The sequence below is a fragment of the Gouania willdenowi genome, chromosome 24 (assembly GCF_900634775.1).
Source record: "Gouania willdenowi chromosome 24, fGouWil2.1, whole genome shotgun sequence".
In the NCBI taxonomy this organism is placed as follows: Eukaryota; Metazoa; Chordata; class Actinopteri; order Blenniiformes; family Gobiesocidae; genus Gouania; species Gouania willdenowi.
Window position 1 is genome coordinate 12240618 of NC_041066.1, and position 25193 is coordinate 12265810.

At 37.8% G+C, this 25193-nt stretch overlaps 1 protein-coding gene and 1 long non-coding RNA gene across 17 annotated transcripts in view; both read right to left on the reverse strand.

Annotated features, from left to right (window-relative positions):
- Positions 1–25193, reverse strand: part of nrxn3b (neurexin 3b) — a 383656-nt gene that overhangs the window by 62604 nt on the left and 295859 nt on the right. The gene's annotated exons all lie outside the window — the stretch shown is intronic.
- On the reverse strand, positions 1968–23827 carry LOC114457996 (uncharacterized). Its single transcript, XR_003672981.1, has 3 exons — positions 23817–23827; positions 14866–14871; positions 1968–2095 (listed from the first exon to the last, which is right to left on the reverse strand). It is a non-coding gene; the product is annotated as an uncharacterized LOC114457996 (long non-coding RNA).

Consider the following 25193-nt stretch of genomic DNA (forward strand, 5'->3'; position numbering starts at 1 on the left):
GAAATAAATTAGATGTTAGATATTTGTTTTTAGTGTAATTTAGAGCTGATTTAGGACCAGTTATCATAAAAGATGCAGAAAGCTAATGGTATTTGTACTGCATTTTCTTAAAATGTTTCTTGCTGTTTTTACTGTTTATGTGTTTTGTGTTTTTACCTGAAGCACCTGTAGCATTTTTAGATGTGTTTTCATGTGTGAAGTACAATACAAATAAAATGTATTATTATTATTATTATTATTGTTATTATTATTATTATTATTATTATTATTATTATTGTTATTATTGTTATTATTATAACAGAAGAGGAAGGTTAACTTTTATTAGGTTATTTATTTCAGGATCAGTAATTGTGATGAATTGTAATTTAACTTTAGTGATTGAGAACGTAATTGTAATTGACTTCCTGAGGATAAAAAAATAATTGTAAAAATGTAATTCTAATTGGAAAAAATGCTGGTCATTGTAATCATGATTAAATTGTAATTGAACATGGGTAATTGAACATGTAACTGTAACTGAAAAATGTAATAGTGTTAGAGGTTAGGGTAACAAACGGCACTTAATGACAGCCTTCATGACACCTTATTAATGCTAATGATAGGTGTCAATAATGACAGCATAATGTCAGCCTAATGTATAAAAATTCAAGTATTTTCTTTGCGTTACCCAAATTTATTTATGGAGGATATGTAAAGTTATGAAAAGAAGATCAAGATTGGAAATGCATGTTTTTAGTCATGAATAAAGTGCAGAGCTGCATAGAGTCAAAAGCAGAGAATAGCACTCGCTTTGGAATGACATATTTCAACCGTAGGATTGAATAAAACACAACAGACACGGTTTTACTCTCTCGTTATAAAAGCAGAGTCGGCCGCGCTGAGGCTTCTTGGCCTTGTAAAGTGACGGTCTTAATGCACTATTCAAATACACATTCCCCCCCGAAAACTGTGAAATTTCATCAATCATTCATCGCCTAAAATGTTCATTCAGATGTTTATAATCAGCTCTGGAGCTTGCTGTGAGAGGCCTCGTGGTACAATGTGAGGCTTGGGTGCCTCTGAAATATTGATCACACCTAAAAGAACCCAGAGGTCTAACACAGACTGTATTTCACACCTGAGAGCGCCAAGAACAGCTTCATCAAACGGACAGGAACAAAATGGCTTCCACCTCACTTTACTTAGTGCAGCTGTAATTGCTAGGGTAATACCAGTGAGTCCATTAGCCAGTTGGTTAATACCCAGGAGTGCCAGCTAGCGTTAGCTTTAGCGGAGAGGAAGAGTCATTGCATTTTTAATACAAACACAAGCAGTGGCGCTGACGGGGAAGGTAATGGCTTTGACTTCTGCGTTGAAGCTCAATGTCAAACTCCGCAGCCTTGCTCTTTGATCCTCTGCCGCAGAATATGAATCGCGCAGGGTCAGCCTTATCAATTATTTACACCCATTCTTTCCCTGTTTCCTGTTTGTCCGCTCTTGTGGCTGTAACTTGCCCTGACACTAATGCTGGATGGCTTGGTGAAAACATTTATCAATGTTACCGCAGTGTCGTCTTTGGCTCTGCACTATCCCTTTCAGCCTCTCGGAATGTAGAGCAGTGACAGTGCACTGATGGTAATCGGTGCCACCGTATTGCCCTGCATGTGTCCACATTGTCTTATTGTCTTAGTAAAAACAAGATGTCCTGAAAGGAACCATTTGATGCTGTGGAGTGTGCGGCTTACTTTAGGAGCTTTAGACGAATGGTGGCTTATATTTAGCACACAGGAACAACTTATTTGGAACTTTGTTCTACAGTCTATGCTTTAGTATCACTTGACTTTCGTTGATGCATTTTTTGTCAAACTTTAAGAAGTGTCAGTAACACTTACACATAAGGCTGACATTACGCTGTCATTAGCATGAATAAGGTGTCATGAAGGCTGTCATTAAGTGTCTTTGTTACACTAACCCTAACCCTACCTAACCCCATTAGATTCCTCCACCTAACCCCGAAAATGCCAACATAGCTCCAAAGGTGTAATAATTTAGCAAAGGACACTTATTGACAGCCTTCGTGACATCTTATTCATGCGAATGACAGCGCAATATCAGCCTACTAAAATGACAATAGAAATGCACAAAACTACATCAAAAACATATAAAAATACAAAAAATGACTCTAGAATCATAACAATGACAACAAAACAATTATACCAAAAATGTACAAAAAGACAACAGAAAGATACAAAAATACACAATCACTCAAGAAAACATACGTTACAGAAAAATACACCAAACAAAAAAAAAATATAAAAATGAGTAAAAAAAAAACCAACACATTTATCATCCGCATCTCCCATTGAATTAAACCAGGGAAATCACACACGTTATTTTACTTTGCACACGCAAATATACCCCTTTATAACACTACAGAGTACAGCTCTTTGTACATCCAATCCATAAATGACAACTCTACTTAAGCTCCTCCCACTATATGAACACATTCTTCCGACGGGCACTGTGCTAGTGTTTAAAACTTCAAGTGAAGTGTTATCAAAATTTAAATTGTGTAATCATGCATGTTCTGTTGAAACCCTTGTTAAACGTTTGGATAATCACAGAATACTACAAGTATATTAGTGTACAAAAGGGCCAAATGAATGGATCGAACTGAGATTAAACAGTGATTGTTTTAAAAAGTAAAGAAGTAGGTAAATGTTCTGAACCAAAATAACTGTTTGTATTCAAGCAGAAAATGGTTTTCAGTGTATTTAGGTATGCATGATATGCATAGGGTTATTGTGCATACATAATAAAAATGAAAGCACCTGTTCAGGGGTGTAGGACATCACTGCCATGAGTGCTAATGCACTCTAGTACTAGAGACAGATGCTGGATTTGTACACTACAAACACTTTTGATGACTTGTCTAAACGATAGTCCGTGTGTGTTGACGGCTGGTGTTGGTCGCACTACTGTAGCTATTAAGACATGGACAACATTTTATTTTCTACAGTAAAATCTATTATTTGCCTCGCACCAGCAACACAGTCGATAGTCAGTCACCAGTTTATTTGGATACTACTTGGGCCATAACACCGCAAAACCAAATTTTAAAGTAGACAGGCTTTTTACGAGCTGAATTAAGCTCCAGGGATTTTGATCTTGTCCAGTTTCACAGTATCCGCTGTGTGTGCAGCGTGCTTAACAATACTTAAAGCCACACTTTTTGACCTAAATAGTTGACACATATGAGTGATTTTAAATGATTCCTCAGGCCTATATACAGCGCTTGACAGTATCAATGCTCCGAGCGGGGCTTCCCTCTTGAAATACTGACCATGTAAGTTTGGCAAAGACATACCGTCATTGGCCAGGTCATGTGACCTGGAGAACTTTTCACTTTATGACAGTCACGTGACCACAGGCTCTGATATACTCATGGAGCCAAGGATTTTGCTTCTATTTTTCACTAAGTGGTGCTTTTTGGTCACTCCATCACTTTATCGCTACACTGGCGAAATGACAATGCATCTCTTTTCCTTCTTCTCTGGCCTTATGTTTACAGCACTTATCATAGACAGCTCTGCTTTTACGGTTTAAATGATCAACTTACAGAGTTAATCAAGGATGCGTTCACTCTGAATGTAGGCTTATTCAAGAAGTTTACCGCTTTAATTTTGCCCTGATAATTTGAGGAACTGTCGTACAGCCGTCCGCTGCAGCTGTCTGCACTGTAGCAGGAGGGAGCAGGAAGGGGCTGCTGTCACGGCTCTACAGACAGTGAAGGACGGGAAAGTTGTCGCTTGAAGTCGTTTAAAAAGTTAAATTTTTTTAATTTTGAGCAACAAGGTCGCGCTTGACCAAGTCACTCAAATGTTCTATCATGTCGCTTGAGGGTGGATAACTTGAGGTTGCGTCATTTACATTGATTTGAATGTAATCTAACCACTTCAGTCACTTCAGTGGGTGTGAACACACCTTTAGACATTTTGCGCAAACGACAGATTCCTACTTACATAAAACTAACTCTACTTTTCTTTAATAGCGAGTCAATGATCTCCTTTGACTAACAGATCAACTACTGTCTGCATACGCAATCAAAAGACAAGAGAGGCTGGCCCGACTGACTGACTGTTGATTTTTGCGACAGTGCTGCGGCGCCTGTGGCCACTAGGGGCACTTGATGTGAAAGTTACAGGTCTAACGCCCCCTAGTGGTCAAAAGTTACACGGTGTTGCTTTAAAGCAGGGGTGTCAAACTCATTTTAGTTCAGGGGCCAAATATGGAGCAGTTTGATCTCAAGTGGGCCGCAGATTTTAGGAGGAAAAAGCTCAATTTCAACATTAGTGTGCCCTAGTTTTTCCCTTCCACATACAGTACAAATGATATATAAAGAATAGAAGCACCAACAACATCCAAGCAGTAAATGGTCCCTGCAGGATCTTCACTTCAAATATATATATTCAAATAATGTATATTTTTCTCTTATTTTGTGTGTTTTTGTTGTCGTTTTTGGTATTTCATTTATTCTCTCTCATTGTGTGTGTGTTATGTGTCATTCAGTTGTTTCTTATGTCATTTTGTGTGTTTCTCTATTATTTGCGTGTATTTTGTAGTGATCTTGTGCATTTTTCTTTTGTTTAGTGTGTCTTTGTTGTCGTTTTTTGTGTGTTGCTGGTTATAGTAAGTATTTTTCTCTCATTTTGTCATTTTGTGTATCTTTTTATTTTTCAGTATATTTTTCTGGTATTTTGTGTGTTTTTGTGAGTTGCTAGTATGATTATCATTTTTAACTAAAAAAAAACATGATAAAAACCCATATTTTTAATGCTATCCTCTCTCTCCATGAGTACCTCCTGCAGTGCCATTGCATACCCCCATTTTAGAAACACTGCTCTGTAAGGCCACATTTGGCCCCCGGGCCTTGAGTTTGACACTTCAACGTTCTGTTTATGGTAGGTAAGCTGAAATAATCCAAATCCATAGTGTGTGATTACGAGCTCGCTGACCCACAACAGTGATTAAAGGTCATTATCTTTGACCTCCTGCTATATACATCATTTTACTGGGTTGCGGTTTCAAGAGCATCTAATCAAGTGCACACAAAAATAAATGACCTCAATCTCACACAGACACACAAGCGCATACATTACCTCTAGGGTGGTTTATCTGAGTAAAACACTACATTTGATTGTGTCTCGAATCTGATTTTATCCCGTGAAACCTCAGATCCATCTTCCAGTACAGACAGAACAAGTGTTGTGTGACCTCACACTGCGTCTGCTGGTCTGCCTCATCCCACAGTACACCAGGAGGCTTATTTAAACAAAAAAAAAAAAGAACCATTGAATGGGATTTGTACTAGATGGAATAACAAGCAGTGAAAGTCCATTAGAGACCGGGCTAATGAAATTGAAACAGCTTGGTGATCAAATTAGAATCTGTTCAGCACATATTTAATTTAATGTGCTGCTAAATTTCAGCACTTTCTGTTTCAAGAAAGAAGGCGGCACACAATATATTAAGCAGTTGTAAGATTCAGCCGTCTCATTTTTCACAATTTTTTATAATAACATTTGCACAAACCCTGAACCCAAACAAAGCAAGTGTTTAAGTAGAAATGAAAGGAAGCAAGAGAAGATACCAAACTCTGCACGCAAAGAGAGAGAGAGAAAAAAAAAAAGAATTGGTTGGACTTTTGTTTCACCTTTTCACAGAGACTCAAAATCCAAGGCATGGGTGCAGCTGCAAGTGGAAGATTAATGGGGTGAACGTATTTGAATAGAGACACACAAGTTTGGAGCTTTGTTTGAAGAGCCGTTCGGTATTTTGCACCCATGTGTGGGTTTGTATGCAAAAACAAAAAAAATAAAAAATAAATCACAGAGTGGGGAAGGGAAACAGGTACAGGGAGGAGACGCGGCTCCACATCATTCACTGAACAAATGGTTAGCTATAATGATATAAGTAAATAGCACATTTTCCAAAATGGAGAAAATCCACACTAAAAAGTCAAGTTTGTGGTGGAGAAACAAAGACTAAGGTGGTTAAAAGACTGTTGGTTGATACAAACAGCCATTTTTGGCACACGCACTCCAAAGCAAAAATAGAAAGACTGATGAGTGTAAACATACTGACAAAAACCAAACACACACACACACACACACAATCGTGCGGAAGGGAACAGCCCCTCAATCGTCTCAACAATCTGCATCACAATTAGAAGCGTTCACAGCAAAGTGCCGTAGAACAGGTGTTAAAATGCTAATTCCACGGGTGCCGCGTGTTTAGACAGCGCTGCCGGGTTAAGAAGCTGAGGGACAGGGCTACAAAAACAACAACAGAGGAGCGTGTCTGCATGAATCAGAGGAAAAAGCTTTTACACTGAACTGGAGTAAAGGTGGGTTAGGTGCCAGCATCCTCTAAAGCTGGCTCAAACGTCTGGCTGAGAGCAGAAGGATGGCTGATCTGTTGCCAGGGGAAACCAATTTGGGATTAAGACTACACCTTCTGCTTCGCCTGCTGAGGAGTCAGAAATGAAGGCCACGGGAGGCCAGTGAAAAGGAGATGACTTACAAATAGTGAGAGGTGTAGAAAAGAGACCTGTGGAAAAATGATTAACTGAGAATGAAGTGCATTTGGCGTCCCATTTCAAACCTATATTTTTTTTATTTTCTGTGTCTCACACAACCATTCCTGGACCAGGAGGACAACCAAGCAATGTAAATTAACCAAGATACCCTGCTTGGAATCAAACCCAGCACCCCATGCCTTTTTTTTCCTTTGCTGTAAGGCAGAATTGGTTATCAATCAATAACTGGGTTTCCATCAAACTTAGAAATGCACAAAATCTAAATAGCACAATGAAAACTGGTAATGGAAGAAGAAAAAAAACACTCAAACATCGCTAAAAAGTTTTTACGCTTTCACGAGGAGGAATTTCAGACATTTCGATATTGAAACACTTTCTTTTCCGTAATTAGACTTCACAGAAAGTGACAAACCTGGTCAGATGACCACTTCTCTCCGAGAAAACATGGCAAGGTACATGTATACAGAAGGAGACCAATATATTGCTTAGCATTATACTTTAAAATTATTACCACTGCCACATTAGATGTGAAACAACAAAGGAATACGAAGTGTTACAAGGAGGTTTGGATCGTCTGTGTTTCTGCTGCAAAGTCTCACGGGATGAGATTTCACGGGAGTTATGAGGCCCAAAACAACGTTCAATAGAAACACGTCCAAAACGCAATTATACTTTGTCGACATTAAGAAATGTCGCTTTTATTTTGCAAAAGTCTGTAATTGAAACTCAGCTAATGAAACACAATATATGTTTTCTTTTTGAGGAATTAGTAAAATTATAGACTAGATTTGAAAAATAAATAAAAACAAAACTTATTTTACACTATGAATTTGTGACAAATAATTATTGCTGTTTAGGTTTTACATGCACATATTGCTTCAGTGCAGAGCTAAATTTACGCTTTAAGGACTTCAAAACCACAACAAACAGAAGGGAGTTTATACAGTACATTTACTGTATAACCTCTACGCTTTGGAATAAATGCCCACCTTGGATTTCTACCTTCAAAGTTGATGATACCTGCATAAAATTAAAAAAAGAAGCTTGATTTGTATTAAAAGTCAAATGTAGTCCGGATGGCTGCCTTTGTATTTGTAGTTACATCAGGTTGATATAAATCATCTACATCAAAGGGCTCTGCAGGGGCAGGCACTTCAAGTTCAAATAGGTGCAAAAAGAACAGTGAGATATTAAGTCTAATTACTTTTTCACCTCTATTGTATTTTATTACAAAGACATCCCATGTTCTGTTTGGGAAAAATGACTTTTCAAACAGCACAATAGGCTTGTGGGCATTTGGAGGTTTAGCAGCAGCATTGTTGCATAATTAACAAGTGCAGGTTGGAATCATAGAAGCAATCTTTTACCAACATATAAAAAAAACAGCTTTAAAAGTGTATTTCCTGTTAAATGAGCACCCAGCACTAAGTTCGTAAACAACTTTATATGATATGTAGTTTGACACCTTCATCAATATAAAGGTAATGTTTAAATAGACTCTTAAAGTTCAATATGTTACCATTTATTCTACAGATATTCCTCCTTTTACATACATTTTAGGGATGGTTCACTGTCAGTGAAGACATTGCTTCCCTTAAAAGCACATAAAAATTCATTACTAGTAAGATGAAGCATTTGAAATATCAAAATGCGAGTGAGTTGTTATTCTACTTTGATATCAATAGTTCTGCATTTATAATTCCAGCAAGTTAATATTGTCTTCTTATTTAATAATATGTTAAGGTTTCATTTATTCAGACAACTTTTTTCAGGATATTTACTTTGATCTCCTGATATGTTTCGACTGTCAACAGCCTGTCTTCTTCAGAGGTGTCTGCTGATCGCTTTGATGTGTCCTTGACATCCGTGTATCAATTCCAGCAGGGTAAGCTTGCCTTATTTTTTAATAATATGTTAAGGTTTCATTTATTCAGAAAACTTTTTTTTCTTTGCTGGAATTATTACGCGGAAGTCTAGGACACATCAAAGCCAAAGAAGACAGTCGATGACAGTCGAAATGTGTCAGGAGATCAAAGTAAATTTCCTGAAACGAAATTTACTAAACATATTATTCAAAACAAAAACAAAATGAACCCCCTGGAATTATTACTTGAAAATCAAGCACACATCAAAGCGATCAGCAGACACCTCTGAAGAAGACTGGCTGTTGACAGTCGAAAAGTGTCAAGAGATCAAAGTAAATTTCCTGAAAAAAGTTTTCTGTATAATTTAAACATTAACATATTATTCAAAAGGAAGACAAAATTAACTTTCTGGAATTATTACACGGAAGCCAAGGACACATCAAAGCGATCAGCAGACACCTCTGAAGAACACTGGCTGTTGACAGTCAAAACATGTCAGGAGATCAAAGTAAATTTTCTGAAAAAAAGTGAATATGTGAATATGTGAAACCTTATTATAGGACTTTAGTTAGATATAAATATTGACTGCAGGTTAGCAAAGTACAAAATCACATTTTATGAGTACAGTAGGCTTATTGTTGTTTAAACAAAATGCGGATGATAACCAATGCAACATAATACTCAAAAGCCTGGATCGTATCAAATCTACTCCATGTTCACATTCTGAAATGCGCAGAGAGAAGCAGCAGATTCAAAACTCTCCCGTGGTGAAGGTTTAGAAGCCACACTGTGTAACATATGCCATCTCTGTGTGCATGGCTGTCATGTCAGCTTGAGACTGGTCCACAGTCCAAGTTTCACTTAGCAGCTATTCATTTCTAATTCATGACCACATCCGGTGCATTAGAGCTGTGTTAAATTAACCAGAGCCGCGCTGAACTCTCTGAAACGCATAAAAAGACAATAAGCACGGATGATTGAAACGATGATTTTCAAAAGCAATCACTGGGTCATCTGCTATAGTCTCCATTCTAAAACATCAGATGATGGGAATGAATGCTTTGAATCAGGTGACGTTTTTTGAAGAGAAAGTCAAGCTTTCGGGCTTTCTGTCATTTCAGAGGAATCAACAGGAGAAGCGTCAGCAGTTGTTTTCCAGTGTCAGTGTCATTTTCGATCGAAGTCCATGTATGTGGAGAAACAGGGAAGTGTAAAGAAAAGTGCACAAAAGCAAGAAACACTATCAGCTTTGGGGAGCAGGAGGCACGGAGAACCACTGAAATGGAGATGTGAATTTAGCCAAAGCCTAAAATGGCTGAATAAACGGGCGGAAATCTAGGTCGGTCTGTCTCTCCCTCCTGAAGGAACATTGAGGGAAGTGCCCTACTTCCTAAATGCTTTGGACACGTTCAGGCCGTGCTGCTGTCATACCCTTCTTAGTTCATTAAAAAAAGGATCCATATCTGTCCTGTCTGTATGCTTTCAAATAATAATAATACATTTGCATTCTACTTGCATTATCCATCCTAGTCAATTACTTTTCCTAATTATTTTTTCCACCGTTTCTAAAAGACATTTTTCATTAAATTAATTGGCCCAAAAGTAACGTGGCACCAGTCGTTTTAAAGACAATTTTCTTTTCCATAATGTTAAACTGCAAAAAAAAGATAAGTGCATATCAAAGGCTGAGCAGATTGTCCTCATTTCAGCTTGCCTCCCTCAGAATTAAACAGCCTGCCTGCATAGTGGAAGCATGAAATCTAAGTGATTGGAAAGCAAGGAGATGCCAATGTATTTCTCAGAAAGACCATTAATGTTAATCAGGCCATCACCTGATTGATTACGCCAACGCTTTTTTGCATGTTAAAACACGAGCGTGCATGCTTTATGTAGGTCGTTGGTGTTAGCGCGTCAAAACTCACATTTAAGCATTTATCATTAATAGATGCAAACCCCTGATTGGAGGCAAACATGAGTAATGCAGTACCAGCTTTCTAATACCACATGGGGACCTTTTGACCACAGCAGGTGTACTATAATAGGTTACATACAGCCCGGTCTTTCTTTTATTCAACATAGAAGTTCACATGGGGCAGAAATGAGTGCGCCCTAAAAACAACAAACTTAAATGTCTATCTTGCAGAAAACAGCAGGGGGTTGCTTTTTAAATGTCACTGGGACTCTTAAGACTGCAGCTCTCCAACGCCACTGTGGGATCGCCATTGGCGGGTGACAAACAAGCATATGCATACAGACATGCACAGCTACAGTAATGAGCATCTGCTAGCTTGACTCCTATATAAATTCATTGTTTTCCAGAGGGCTGCATTTTTCTCATTGTAGGTCAAATTCTTCTTTATTGTTACTTTTTAACAGTGTTTTGTTGACTAAAAATGTTTCGTCATAGTCTTCGTCGAATACCTTTTATTAACAATGACTAATGGGAATGAAAAATACATCAAAGTACATTGATGTTTTTGTTGACTAATAAAAATAAAACCTTAATGTTCACAGTATCCAATCAGAACCAAGTTTATTTCATGGAAGGTAACCAATCAAATCTACTTGTGCTGTGTGGAAGGCGGGACAAGCCGGTGAGTGATCCAATAGGAAGTAAGCTGATTGTGGCGACTCATGTGGTCTGATGCATTGATCACATCAAATCTGTCTTTGTGTATTTACAAACATTAACATCTCATATTACGTTAATTATTGCTAATTTCATCTTTAAGAAATGCATTTTTAGCTTTTGTATTATAGTCGACTATTTGTAACAGATTTAGTACTAAAAAAAATCTTAATGTCATTCAGTTGACTAAACTAGACCACAACTAAAATAGTCTTGATGACTATATTTTGACTAAACCTAAGTTGCATTTTAGTCAAAAGACTATGACTGCTTTATAAATATTAAATGCATATAATCATCTTTTTTTTTTTCTAAATATATTTATTTTAACTTTACATGTTTAATTTCTTATTTCATGAATAATAATAAATAATTGGGAGCAGAATTGTGCTTTACAATTTTCTTTCTCTTTTTATTTTTTTTAATATTTTTTTTGCTTTTAGGCAGGAGGTGTCAGAAGGGTGAACACGGGGGTAAATGGTGTGTCACATTTTATCCTTCAATGTTGGCTCTTCCTGTCATTGTAAAGCTGATTTTCTCAAATGGTTTGTTCACCCACTGGCATGGATTGTAAGTTGTGTTTAGAGCGTTCTGAGACAGGTTTAGTTTTACCTTCCTAATGATGTGTTGTTGTAACACAGGGCTCGCGGGGGTGGGGGTAGGGGTGGGGTGTTGGGTCTCAGTCCTGCATGTTTTAGATGTCTCTCGTAGACCTTGATTTCCTGAAGCTCAATTCCTAATGATAAATCTGTTAAATAATTTCCCAGTTCGGGTGAAAAATACCTAAAACGAGCATGATGGTGACTCACCAGGCCTAGGGTTGAATTGCTCTAAGCTAAACATGTCTGCCAGTCTTTAATCTTTACTCTGTTAAGGTGAGGAACTCAAGCTGTCTTTCTAATTGCTTTTTTGTTTTCTTTCATCATCTCAAAATGCCTCCTCCCCTCTTTTAAGGTTGAGGATACATTGTAAACTAAAGTTGTTTTTTTTTTAATTATTATTTTAACTGTGCACTGCAGTACAAAATGGCCTAATAATGATTACAGGTTTGTAAAAGTCTTACATCAAACAAACATTATTACTACCGGTTCATTAAATCAACAGCCATTTTTTATCTGTCTTTGCTTTTCGCTCCAGTTTTCAATCCTATTTTTAGTCACAGTTTTAATTTGACTGATTTTCTAATCTATTATTAAGCCAGGATTACTAATAGAAAACTAAATTATCCATGGGGTAAATCTAACCTGTGTTGCACTGGTCTAATCATTGCTCACCGTGACTTGTCACATAAAATATACAGTAATGTATGATTCAACATCATTCAGTTATGTGTATCTTTACTGTAGTCCTCCAATAAATTTACCAAATAAATACTTCTATCTACAGACCTAAGAGATCAATTTATGTTTATTTTACCAAAAGCAAGATTAGAAGTAAAACAAAGATTTATGTCTGTTCTTACGGTTAAATCGTGGAATAATGTTGATAAAGAAATAAAAACAATTGACACTATTTATTAAAAAAAAAAAAAAAAAAATGTCAATATATTTTAGAGAGCAGTAGATGTATGTAGTATGTTTGCAAGAGTATAAAATGTTACTTGTTAAATGTTGTGTATAAAAAAGTATCAGTAATATATATCTTTTTTTAATTTTGTTTTATTTTTAATTTTTTGCATTACTTGAAAAAGGCAACTCAAATGTATTTTGTTGAATGCTTGCAATTCTGCTGTGTGTATTATTTGAGAATGGTAACTTGTTATGATTTATGACTGTTTCAGTCTTGTCATATATTTTTAAATTGTGATAAATATGTTTGAATACCTTTGTGTTAGACTGAAGCAAACAAACAAACTGAAACCAAGTGGTCTATTACATAAAGTTCATAGATGACATCATCTTATCAATGACATAAGCTCTGCTTCAACTTTGAAACATACATAATGACTAGTTCAAGGTGAAGATGAACACCTTCTGCGTGATCTTTGTTTGCCACATGAGATCCACAACCCCCTCACCCCACCTCCTATTCTACACTCTTGTCTCCTTCAACCAGAGATGTTTGAAAACTAAGAGCTGCCGCCATATTTATGAGAGATGCTGCAGAGACTTTGAGTCAAATCAGGCCCAGTGGGTGCCTGTCATTCGTGGCTCGCTCTCGAGGCGAGTTTATCCGTCAAAAAAGGCTTCTTTACAATGTCGCCTCTGAATGAAGATTAGACACACTGCAATGACTCTCTATATTTCCGGCTTGTTTGTTGCTCCTCCTCCAAAGCGACATTCCTTCTCTCCCGCCATCACTGTCTCTGTCCTCCATCTTTGCTTTTCTACGTCTCCTTTCCGCTGTTTGTCAGTGTGCGCTCCACTGAGCCAGGACTGTGAACAGGTACCAGTTGTCGAGATGGGAGGTCTACCAAAAATCAACCATGCGAGACACACATGGGCCTTCTTGTCTAATAAGCAAGATTGCTGACACAGCTTATAGCATAACACTGCACTGGGTGTCTCTTAATCTGTCTTTTCTGTCATTTTTGACAGCTGGGTGGGAGCAATAATGCCAAGCTAATACTTTGTATCACTACCAAAACATAGAGCTGTCACTGTCAATGCATTGCAGTTTTACGTCTGTCGTTGCAAGTGCCAAGTGAAGTGATTTCAGAACAGTATTCATAGCGGGGCTGCACGTTTTTGACAAGAAACCTAATTGCGATTTTTCTGACAGATATTGCGATTGCGATTCGATTTACAATTTTTTAAAAATATTTCATACAGTTTTTCCAAATTCCGTTTGAACTTTTTTCCCAAATTCCGTGTTTTCCACATGCATTTTTTTAAGCTCCGTTTTTTTTAGAAGTATGAATAATTTTTTTTTCAGAAGATATTAATTTTTAACTCAAGTGAGGAAAATAAATACAAATAAATAAAAAACTTACAATTAAACAAAAACGTGCGTCAAAAATAAAGTAAGATACAATTAAAAGGTAGAGATAAGTTGTACTTTGAGGAAGCAAAATAAATACTAATAAAAAAGAGAACTATAATAAAACAAAGATATATGCCAAAACTTAAAATGTAATTTAAAATAATGAGTAAGAAACAATTAAAAAGTAGATATAAATTGTACTGACAAGGATTGTTCTGACAACTCCTTTTTAATTATTCATATTCATATGAATATGTATAAGAGCAACATTAATGTCACCCAATTCCCCCTCAAGGATCAATGATTTACTGAATCTGAGCAGGTTTATTGATTAAGATTTGATCAACTTAATTTAAATTAACCTAAATGATCCTGATGACATCATTCCAGACCGTAATGATTAAACAAAAACAAATGGATGCAAATATGCATCAGTTATTTCACCACGAGGGGTCAGAATATTTTACAGTACCAGAAGTTATCATTAAACTACGACGTTTTAGGGGGGGGGGGGGGTCGCACCTAATAAGCGGTCCCCGAAACATTTTCCCATAAAATAATGTCCTTTCCTCACGGTGAAGGAATTTCAACCCGATTCTGTCCATTTCCGCGTACAACGGTAGATTCCGTTTTCATTGCTCAATTCCGTCTGTGATTTCGTTAACGTAGATTTTATAGGGCACTAGTGTAGTTGTTGTCAGTGCACTAAACTGAGGGGTAACTGAGCCTCGCTGCAGCGCATACAAACTTGTGTCCCGTAACCATCTGTAATTGGTCAGCAGCCCAAGAAGGTGGTTCTTGGCAATTCTGATTGGTGAACATTGTCAGGGCAAAATTGTTAGTTATGTTTATTAACATATTTACTCATAGACCTTATTCTTTTTAAGGCTTTAAGTTGAGACTTTTCATTTCTGCTGTCTCATGTTTTCTGCTCTCTTCTCGAGGTCAGCTTTCCAAAACACATCTTATCCCTCAGACACAGAGGCATGACACACTCACATGTCTACACACACTCACATAGTCACACATACACACCCAATACACATCCATTCATACACACAAACACCATACACGCACACACCTCCAACACTCACGACAATCAGGAGATACCATAGAACTGGTTGTTTTGACCTAAAGAAGAAACTGTCTCTTTTCACCCTCTTCTTTCACCTCCACCCTGTCCTCTTTATCTCCTGGGGGGAGGAGGGAGGGGGACTGAGGGGGAATATACGTGATGAGTTAGAACTGTGCCAATCTGTCATCGGACGTCCGCCCGGGGCGGTCACTAATTTTGTTCATCTTTGTACTCTTTTTTATTTAGTTTTATAATAAACCTTTTTTATAAAATCATCAATGCCCCGCCTGGACTCCATCATTCAACCAGAGCAATAAATCATGTCTCCAAATGAGGATTTGCCGTGACAACATATATACGGTATCACTCAAAAGATGGAGACGAAAAAAAAAATACCTCAGCATCTGAGGTTATCGCAGTAGTGAAAACCTCAATACCGATGTGATTAAGGTTAATCGTTCAGCATTAATTCACAGAATCTAAGTAGACCTCCTGACCTTACTGCAAATGGCCAGTCTCAGAAATAGATGGCCATTTGCCTCTTGGCAGCCAGTCAGAATGTCAACACTTTAAAATGTTTTTTTTTTTTAAAAAAAAAGAAAAACTTGCACTACAGGCAATTAAACTAAACTCCACAGAAGCTACAAAGTCAGCATGCATGAGAAACTTCAACAAATATCAGCAAAACAAGGTTTAATCTCACTCTTGCCAGCTGTGCATTAGAAGTCAATTTCATATCGACAGCATTAAACTTGTGCAGCCCCCATGTGGCAGCACTGCCACACAAGACGACGAAGCTCCTCGGAGGTCTTTCAAATTCACATGTAGTGAGTCATTAAGGCCTGTCTTACTCCAAATTACATTAATTACTGTCCAGGGCAGAAACCGACTGGAGAACTGCCAAAACTCAGAGGTTCGGGCAATTCAACTCACACATCAGCTTATCTGGGTGAACTTGCATCATGTACTTGACAAGAACAATATTCCATCAAAAACATTGTGTTTTATGAGTTGGAGGGGAAACTACGATGATTACATTATTCCTAAGCAAGTCTGCCAATGTGGATAAACTGGTGAAACCATCAAACGAGTCAAGAAAATTCCTCTTCCTTAGCCAGCCTGGCATGGTTTCAAGCAAGATGTGAATGAATTAAAGATACCGTGGGAGGGATAAATTAAACATGTGTTCTTCAGCTTTCAAAACCAACTTCATCAAAAGGGATAGATTCAGCACGGCGGAGGGCGGAGGGGTCAAGAGAGGGGTGCTTAACATCTGTCATCTTTTTCGCTGACTTGCGCTGTCATCGCTGTGGGCTTAGATCTTCCTCGGGGCATGACTGTGGGGTGTCAGGGCACTGGGTTTTACATACACAACTTCCTCAAACTCAGTTAGCTTGGTGAGCTTCAAATATGTTTTGATCTTACATATTTGCACATTTTCAAGGCCTTATTGAAGTTGAAACTAGATTTTTCACTTGAGATGATTAGGTAAAGCATTTTCCTGCTTTGTTGGAGTAAATTAATAGGGTACAGAATCTAGATCAGTGGCCGCCAACCTTTTCAAGCCCAAAATCCCTGACCTCCACCTTGGTGATGGCAAGATCTACCCAATGAAGTGTTAAATACAAAAAAAAAAAATTTATTTCCACTTTCATGCTATTTATTCAGGCTAACTTGATTTGAATTAGATTAACTTAATGTGCCTGTTACGCTGAAAAAAATACAAGGACTGGATCGACAGAAACATTAATCAGCCAAAATTATTAGTATTTGCGTTATTTATTTTTTTTTTGGCAATTATTATACATGTCCTATGTTTCATTTGTGTTCCAGTGGTTTTGTTCAGGCATCTAAACGGGCAACTATCGTTTTTTACACCATTGTGTTTAGCCACTAAGGGGTCCTGACCGCGGAATGTACGGGCGATAATATTCTCCGTCACCCTGGATTTCCACTGAATGCGTAACTCCACCGTAACTGCTGTGAAACAGCAACGCAGCTGATAGGTTTCCATTAAAGTCAATGTGTCAATTTCCACCGCATGCGAATCTGCTCCAGCACAGCACCGTCACTGCTGAGTCATGCTGCTGCCCTCTGCAGCAAATACGCAGCACTTCTATTTTTGCTGGACGCTGGAGCTGTGCTGCAGCAAGTTAACAAAAATAAGCCTGTGAAGAACAAGAAGTAGTACATCGACAAAATCAAATATATTTTCAAAATAAAATACTGCGTGTTCAAGGGGGAAAACACCGACCTTCTGGGACCTCCAACGGGCTCATTTCAAACTCTATTCAAAAATTGAGCAGGCTAATAAAACATGTCTGCTGATACCACATTTTCGAAAAAAATTAACAATTTTTTTGGCAATAAAATTGTGCGACAAGGAATGTTTCAAAGATCAACCAGTCGATCACGATCGACAGGTTGGCGACCACTGATCTAGATCATGCCTACTCTCTGTATAGATATTTATATATAGCAGCGATGGATTCTAACCTGTATGATATGTTCTCGTTACCCTTAACAGGATATGTGAATGAAGGTAATCGATGAAAATGAAACACTCATGGTGTAACATACATTGACTTTACATCACAGTCATGCACAGGCAAGAATATATTCACCAAGGACTCACCTATAGCTGTTGCACACACACAAAACAGACACTGAAAGATGTACAGGACACTTTTCACGCAAAGTTTGTGATTTATAAACGTGAACGTAGCGTTAGCATGTGAGCACTAATACGTTGACTTTGTCCACTGTATTTTAGAGATGTGGGGAAATGACTGGTGCTGGTGGTGAATTAAAGCCAGATTCATTTAATGCCCTGAAATAAAAGAGTTAGAAATCGGTGTCATTACAAATACCCACGCCTGCAGAGTTATAGATATGTTCTTTAATGAGCCATTAGGTCTATGGATGCAAATATGTTCATATTAGGGCTCTGGGTTAATAATAAGGCTCTTACAGTGCAATGAGACTCTACTCTACATTCAGATCAGACCTTTTTTTTTTTCGCCCCGACTACATTTCGCTCTGTGGCACTTATGCTATTTACAGTATTGATGACTGCTGTCAACAACTTGGCTTTAATTTATTAGTGATGCCACTAGATGTGAGCACCAAATCTAAAACGGACTTTTTTGACCTTCATAACTCAGAAGAACTTCTACTTCATATTGAAATTCCCTTTCCTTTTCTGCCATGATGGAGCATAAAATGCAATTGGTCAGCAGGCTCGTTTGGATACAAAAACCTGTCAAGAGGTCCTTTTCATCGACCATTTATTGTAGAACGTGGGTGCGCTACACACAAAAAAAACCTACGTGAAAAACATGAGCATACATTTGCAACATTAAAAGCTTAAAAATACTAATTTCTTTGCGTGTTAATAAAGTGCAAAGGTTAGCACGGACTGGATGGTTGTAGAGCTATTGCTTACAAAAGAAATCTCGTCTAGTTCTTTTGAATCACTTTAGTGAGAGTGAAAACAGCTGAAGGCCATACAGGAAGACTGGGCTTCATGTCCTTGACCATTTGCCCCACAACCCCCTGACCTCAACCACCAGAGCCTTTGAAAATCAATAAAACTATGGAACCTTCCCTTATTGAGTGGCTATAATAGGAAAGAGTACAAATAAGAGTCAACCAGTAGAAAATAGAAGTCATCACTATTGACCGATATTCTGATGATCTGAGCTTAGTTAAGAAAAAAAAGCAATATGGACTTTTTTTTCGTGTCAATATGGCTTTGTCATGCGGAAAGTCGATAGAAGAGGGATTACATAAATACAAACTGGCACTCAGTAAATGCACAGGTACTCACTTTCCATTTCTGAAAGAGCTTTGCGCTCTCATTTGATCCCCTTCTTTCTCTAATCATTGAGAGGGAGAGAGAAAATAACTTCTTGAAGCTTTTCCCCCTCTTTTTTAACCTAATCCTCACTGAATACATTTGCAGTGTGCACGTACGCTGACGTATGTGTGAGCGAGCCAGCTTGCGACAGCACTGCAGATAATAAAGGCACAAGATTTCGGTCTTGCTTTTTTCCTGCAAATTTATTTCTATTGTTAACATTCATGACTTCAGCAGCCAAACAATTTATCATTGCCTTCTTTTAGCTTATTATCTGAAAAGGGAGTCAATTAGGTAAAATTTGAATTTAAAATTGCCTTTATTTCTCCATCTGATATTTTGGTCTCTGGTAGGATAGAGGGGAGATAGTGGTGGAGATACAGAGAGACTGGAACAGGCCTAATGGGGGGGACTTAGGTCTTAGTTGCAGAGATGACACTTTACTTCAGCCATTGCCAAAGCCATTTGATCTTCCATTAAATACCTGTCACACGCCAGGCTCTTAAACAACCATCACTCAAGCACACACTGTGTTTGTTCTCCTAGAGCTTTATCGATTTGGAAATTAGGGCATATAAATGCTGCCTTAAGTCAAACATTTCTCGCAGCTTATTGATAGTTGGTCGTTGTGAGGCTATTACTTAGAAATAACTATGCACCTGATGAGTAGGCAATTTGTGAAAACTTCAGGGTGAGACTTTAGAATTGCACAAAAAAAATTGACAAAGTGTTCTTTCTTTAAAATGGAACATGAATTTGAGATGGGGCTACTCATTTGGTGTCGGTACGCAAACCTGTGCGATAAAAAGCAACAACCCATCAACTTCTAACAATTGCTTTGCACTTTTTTTTATCAGGAGACTGTTCTAAACAACTCAGAAAAAGAGTGTTGTACAGTAAAAATAAATTCTTGCAGCATATGGCGATGCGTCCGGATGTACCTTGATATAACAGAATTTGATAAACATGCAAATTTGGCACGGTATCTTTCTGCAGCGGAGCTCACTTCAGGTAGTTGGAACTGCATGGCACAGTTACACAATTGTGCAATAATTTCCCTTTTCCAACAATCTAAATCAGAGCTGGACTGGGACCCAAAATATGGCCCTGGCATTTTTGGTCACAGTGGCCCACCACCATACAATATGCAAAAGCACACAAAATACGTAAAGATTTATCGGCACATTGTATTGTTTCAAAACACAAATGACCTTGTAGCAGCCTATATGGAAGACAGTAACCAATTAAAATTTTCATATGCTGTTTCAATACTTTAAAGATGCTTATCTTGGGACAGCTTTCCAAAGTGTTACATTGCCCAACTTGAATTGAAGTGGATATAAAGGAACACTGCCAGAGATGTTTTTTCAGTGTTTAATGAATTACAATATACTGTTTATTCAAATACACAATTGTGCCCACAGTAACCACTTATCCATGTAAAATAATAATATAATATATCGATATATTCAATTCTATCTCTATCTCTCTCACACACACACACACCATGGTGACCACCTCCACATCAGCAAAGACAAGGTTATAAACAAAACCCCATAGACTCATATTATTATGAATGTAATGAGTTTGACTGAATACAATGAGTTTTGTTAAAATTTACTAAGTTGAGCATTTGTACACTTGAAACGCCTAAAATTTCCCCAAATATTATAAAGGAAAGATGTGTTTTTTTTAATTTTTCTTCCCCTTTATTATTACAAACATTTCAAAACATTTTTCCACGAGCTATCATCATCATGTTCTTCTGCTAAAAATATCCTTTCCCCCTATTTTCTTTTATATTTCATGCAAATTTTGGCCTTTTATTCATTTTTTTCCCATGTCCTTCAAATAAGCTCTTTCCTTTTTTTCTCTCTATTTTGCCTCTATTTGTTCAACATTTTTGCCCTTTTCAGAATCAGAATCAGAGGTACTTTATTCATCCGGGGGAAATTATCGCCAAAAAAGAAAACTCGATATTTCTTGAATCTCGATATATCGCCCAGCCCTAAATCCTACATTATTATTATTACAGCCTTAATGAAAACATAAATGGGTATATGAAGCACATTTGTTTATTTAATATCTCACACTTAATATACAAGTCAACACATTGCATATTTAATTTCACATTGCTTGCCTTTAAGTTATACATTTACATCTTATTTTCATTACATATTTTCTTTTAATTTCTCATGCTCACCCATGTGGTTCTCTGGTATTCACTAATGCAGACTTTATATCCTTTAACACTTTTTGGAAAGGAGTGATTTTGTAGCGCTTGTGATTGGTTGATTTTTCATGGTGATTTATGTTGTTCCTTCCGCTGTGGGAGACACTAAAATCTCAGTTACAAATCTTACAGAATGTGTAACTGTGACCCATCCCGCTGCTCTTTAGGAAGGTAAACTTTCTGTGCCCTTTTCCAAAGTATTTATACGAGTTCTTTGTTTTTTTTCACCGGAAGGTCTTCTTACATCCATCTATATCTCTTTTTAGTGGTTTCCGGGTTTTGTCCCGCTGTCGGCACTAATCTTGCGAGAACTGCCACCCAGGCCATTTCAGGTGGCAGTTCTTGCGAGGCTAGTGACAGCGTTCAGTTTGGAGAGACAGAGGAATGTTTTTAATTTATTCATCTTTTAATTATTGTTACATTAAAATACGGGATATTTACGGGAAAATAATAATACGAGATGATGGTGAGAAAGAGGGATAAAATACGTGTTTCCCAGCCAAAACGGGAGACTAGACATGTATGGTTTGATGGGTCATGTCAAAAATAATCATTAAAAAAACTTAGCGCACTGGACCGACCAACTTCGGGTCCACGGCCCACCGGGCATTGCCCGGTATGCCAGATAACCAGTTCATGCCTGATCTAAATCATTAGTTCTCAAACTTTTTTGACGCAACTACCCCCTTTCTCATATTTCTGAATCAAAGTGTCCGACGACAACATTTTGTCATAATACTTTGAAAAACTTCCGCGTTTGGGTAAAGACCGTGACAGAACTTCCAGTTCCTAACCTACTGTATTATGACAAATGACTATAGTTTTCATATTAATCTAACGCAACTCATCAGCAGTAAATAGCAGCGGATATAAGTTACTGTCCTTTCACTGACAAACAGTTTTTCCCGTTTATTCAGAGTTGCTCCTCTTGTTTTAAGTTTAGCTAGGCGCTAATGCTACTTTAATAGCTACAGTGCAGCGTTCTCCGCCCATACCTCCTCTATAACACTGAGGGCTAAGCCCAATGTACCCGGCGCAGCAGATGAGCAGTAGTCATGGTCAGGACATGGTACATCCATGTCCTCCTCGGGGTTCTCAGAGGGAGAGTTTGTTCGCTTTCTTCACTCCCAAACACCAGGATGAGGGGCAGGAAGGGAGTAATTATTCCATTCAAAAAGAAAGGGGACAGCTCCGCCGACGCCCTTGTGCATTTGATTGCTCCTTCATGTCAGGGTCATACCTGTCAAGTATCCCGTTTTGGCCGGGAAACTCCTGTATTTTACCCCTCTTTCCCGCCATCTTCCCGTATTAGTATTTTCCCGTAAATATCCCGTATTTTAATGGAATAATAATTAAAAGAAGCCTTACTAAACTGAAAGCCATCACTAGGCTTTCTAACAGAACGTGTAACTGTGTCCCATCAGGATGGGACACAGTTACACGTTCTGTTAGATTAATAACTGAGATTTTAACGTCTATCACAGCAGAATGAACGACGTAAGTCACCATGAAAAATCAGCCAATCACAAGCGCCACAAATATACACTCCTTTCAAAAAGTGTTAAAGGATGTAAAGTCTGTAATAAGTGTGTCTAATAAGTCATTAGTGAATACCAGAGAACCACATGAGTGAGCATGAGAAACTAAAAGAAAATATGTCATGAAAATAAAATGTTAATGTCTAACTTAAAGACAAGCAATGTGAAATTAACAGTAAATATGCAATGTGTTGACTTGTATATGAACTGTAAGTATATTAAATAAACACATATATGTTTTTATTTAGGCTGTTTTATAATTTAGGAATTAGGGCTGGGCGATATATCGAGATCCAAGATGTATCGAGTTTTCTAATTTGGCAATATAGAAAACTATAATGTTTCATATATATATATAGATATATAATAGCTTATTATGTATCAAAATACTAGTTGTGCAGCTGTTAAAAAAGTTTGACCTACCAGATTCTAAGCACATAATTGTATTTAGTAAGTGGTTGACAAGTGGGTATTTAAATTTATTGTACACCTATTTTAAAATATAAGGGATACTGGAGCTTGGTTGGGCGGGTGGGACGGCTCGTAGTGGGCGCCAGAAAATTTCCCTTATTTTCAAATCCAAAACTTGACAGGTATGGTCAGGGTTAGGGTTTAGGTTCGTCTCTTCGTAAGTTGATGATCCACTTTTTTTGCAGCTCATCCACTTGTGGAAACGTAAAAAAACTCAAAGCAGAACTACATCTAGCTGAAGCTGTAAAATTAGGGACGCAACAGTGGTATCTTGATGTGCCATCTTCTCTTGTTTGGAAGGTAAACTTCCTTCTTTTGGATGTCATTGTGTAGAAACACAAACACACAAACAAGCACAAAAAAACAAAACTGTGAAATACACGTTTCAAAAGTGTGACGGCTCACTTCTTCACTGTTTTGACTGTCCAAAAGCAGTAGCAGGAAATACTTCATCGGTCTTATTTTCAACCGTAAATATGTCACGTCTCACTGTGCATATAGCCCATAGAGCATAATGATAGAATGACATTTAAAAACAACTTCATTTTGCAAAAAAAGTGGAATGGAACAGTATTTAGTGCCTCATGAATAGATTTATTTCTATTATTCATTATTATAACTTATTTTTTTTTTCAACTAATAAACACTATAAAACCCCGTACTCTTAATGCTTTCTTTTGTTTCATTTGTACCCGCACCCTCATTTGAAACACTGATCTAAATATTGTATTTTGGGTTCATTGATTGTAGGACCGATGTGTAACCCAGATAACACGTTTTTATTTGTGGACCCTGTGATGGAGTAATGAGCTGTTTGAGGTGTACCCTGCTTCAAACCCCAAGTTTTCTGCAATAGAAAGGACTTCAGGACTCTTTAGCAGAGACAGAGGACGGGCTCGTGATTGAGGATGACTTCGTAAAGTGTGAAAGTCATTTTCAGAAGCCCATAAAAAGCAACCATGAATATGTAGTAGCTACATATTTATAGCTGTTAAATAATTTGTGTCGCTTTTGACTTGCATTAAAAAACGGTGTTTTTACTAGAAATTACTTCAGGCCTTTAGAAACCAACATTTTGGAGGTGTTTAGCAATGCTGTCAGAACAGTGGAGTTACATGCAAACTTCTGTACCAAGATTTTACAAAAGATTTAACAATATTTGACAAACAGTAGATGAACCAATTACTAACAGACGCCTTCACACATCTTGATAGTGTTATAACTTCTTGTCGTGACCTTTGAAACCCTAACCCTGGCACAAACGGTTCCTGGGAGCTTTAGCCTCTCTCGCTCTAGCCTTCAGCGTGAAAAAACAACAGCGCCAAAAGCCCTGTTGCAGAAAAAAGAAAGACAAAGAGATAAGAAGGAGTGAGAGATCTGAGCGAGGAGGCGGATGGTGTGGTGTCAGGGCTTCAAAGTGAGACAGAAAAGCAACACATCATTTAGAATTCACAGCCCATGTGCTCGTGTGCTGAGACTTATCCGAGCCAAGTTTTTCTCTGATCCTGCTCCGAATTGTAAAATTCATCCTCTCTAACTCCCCACCCTCAATTTTTCCATTCAGACTTTTGTATATGTTCTACTTTTGGATTCACATGCTGCATACTGTCTTGCACCTCTGTTTTCATGTGTGTCTTTGTCACTTGGTGAATGGGATTCATGTATTATCAAAAAGTTGGAAAAGAATCGGCTTACTCCAGGGCTTTGGCACACTTTTTGTTGTTTCACATTTAATTTGTATCCCATTTCATGAAATATACATGGCTGAGGCTCCAGACCACAGCACAGGGGGTACCAGGTAATAATGTTGCTTTGTTCATCCATCCGGAGTAGATATTACTAGCTGTAGCACTCCTGAAGTGTGATGCGGTTAGTGTGTTCAAGGTCCGCTCAGTAAACTGACCCCGCCCCCCGGGGAGGTGCTTTCGGTTGACATGGCAGAGTGACGGGCAGTTGTCCCCAAAGAGCCCTGACATCATGTTTGCAGTGACAGCAGAAATAAACCAAGGTGTGACAATTTGTAA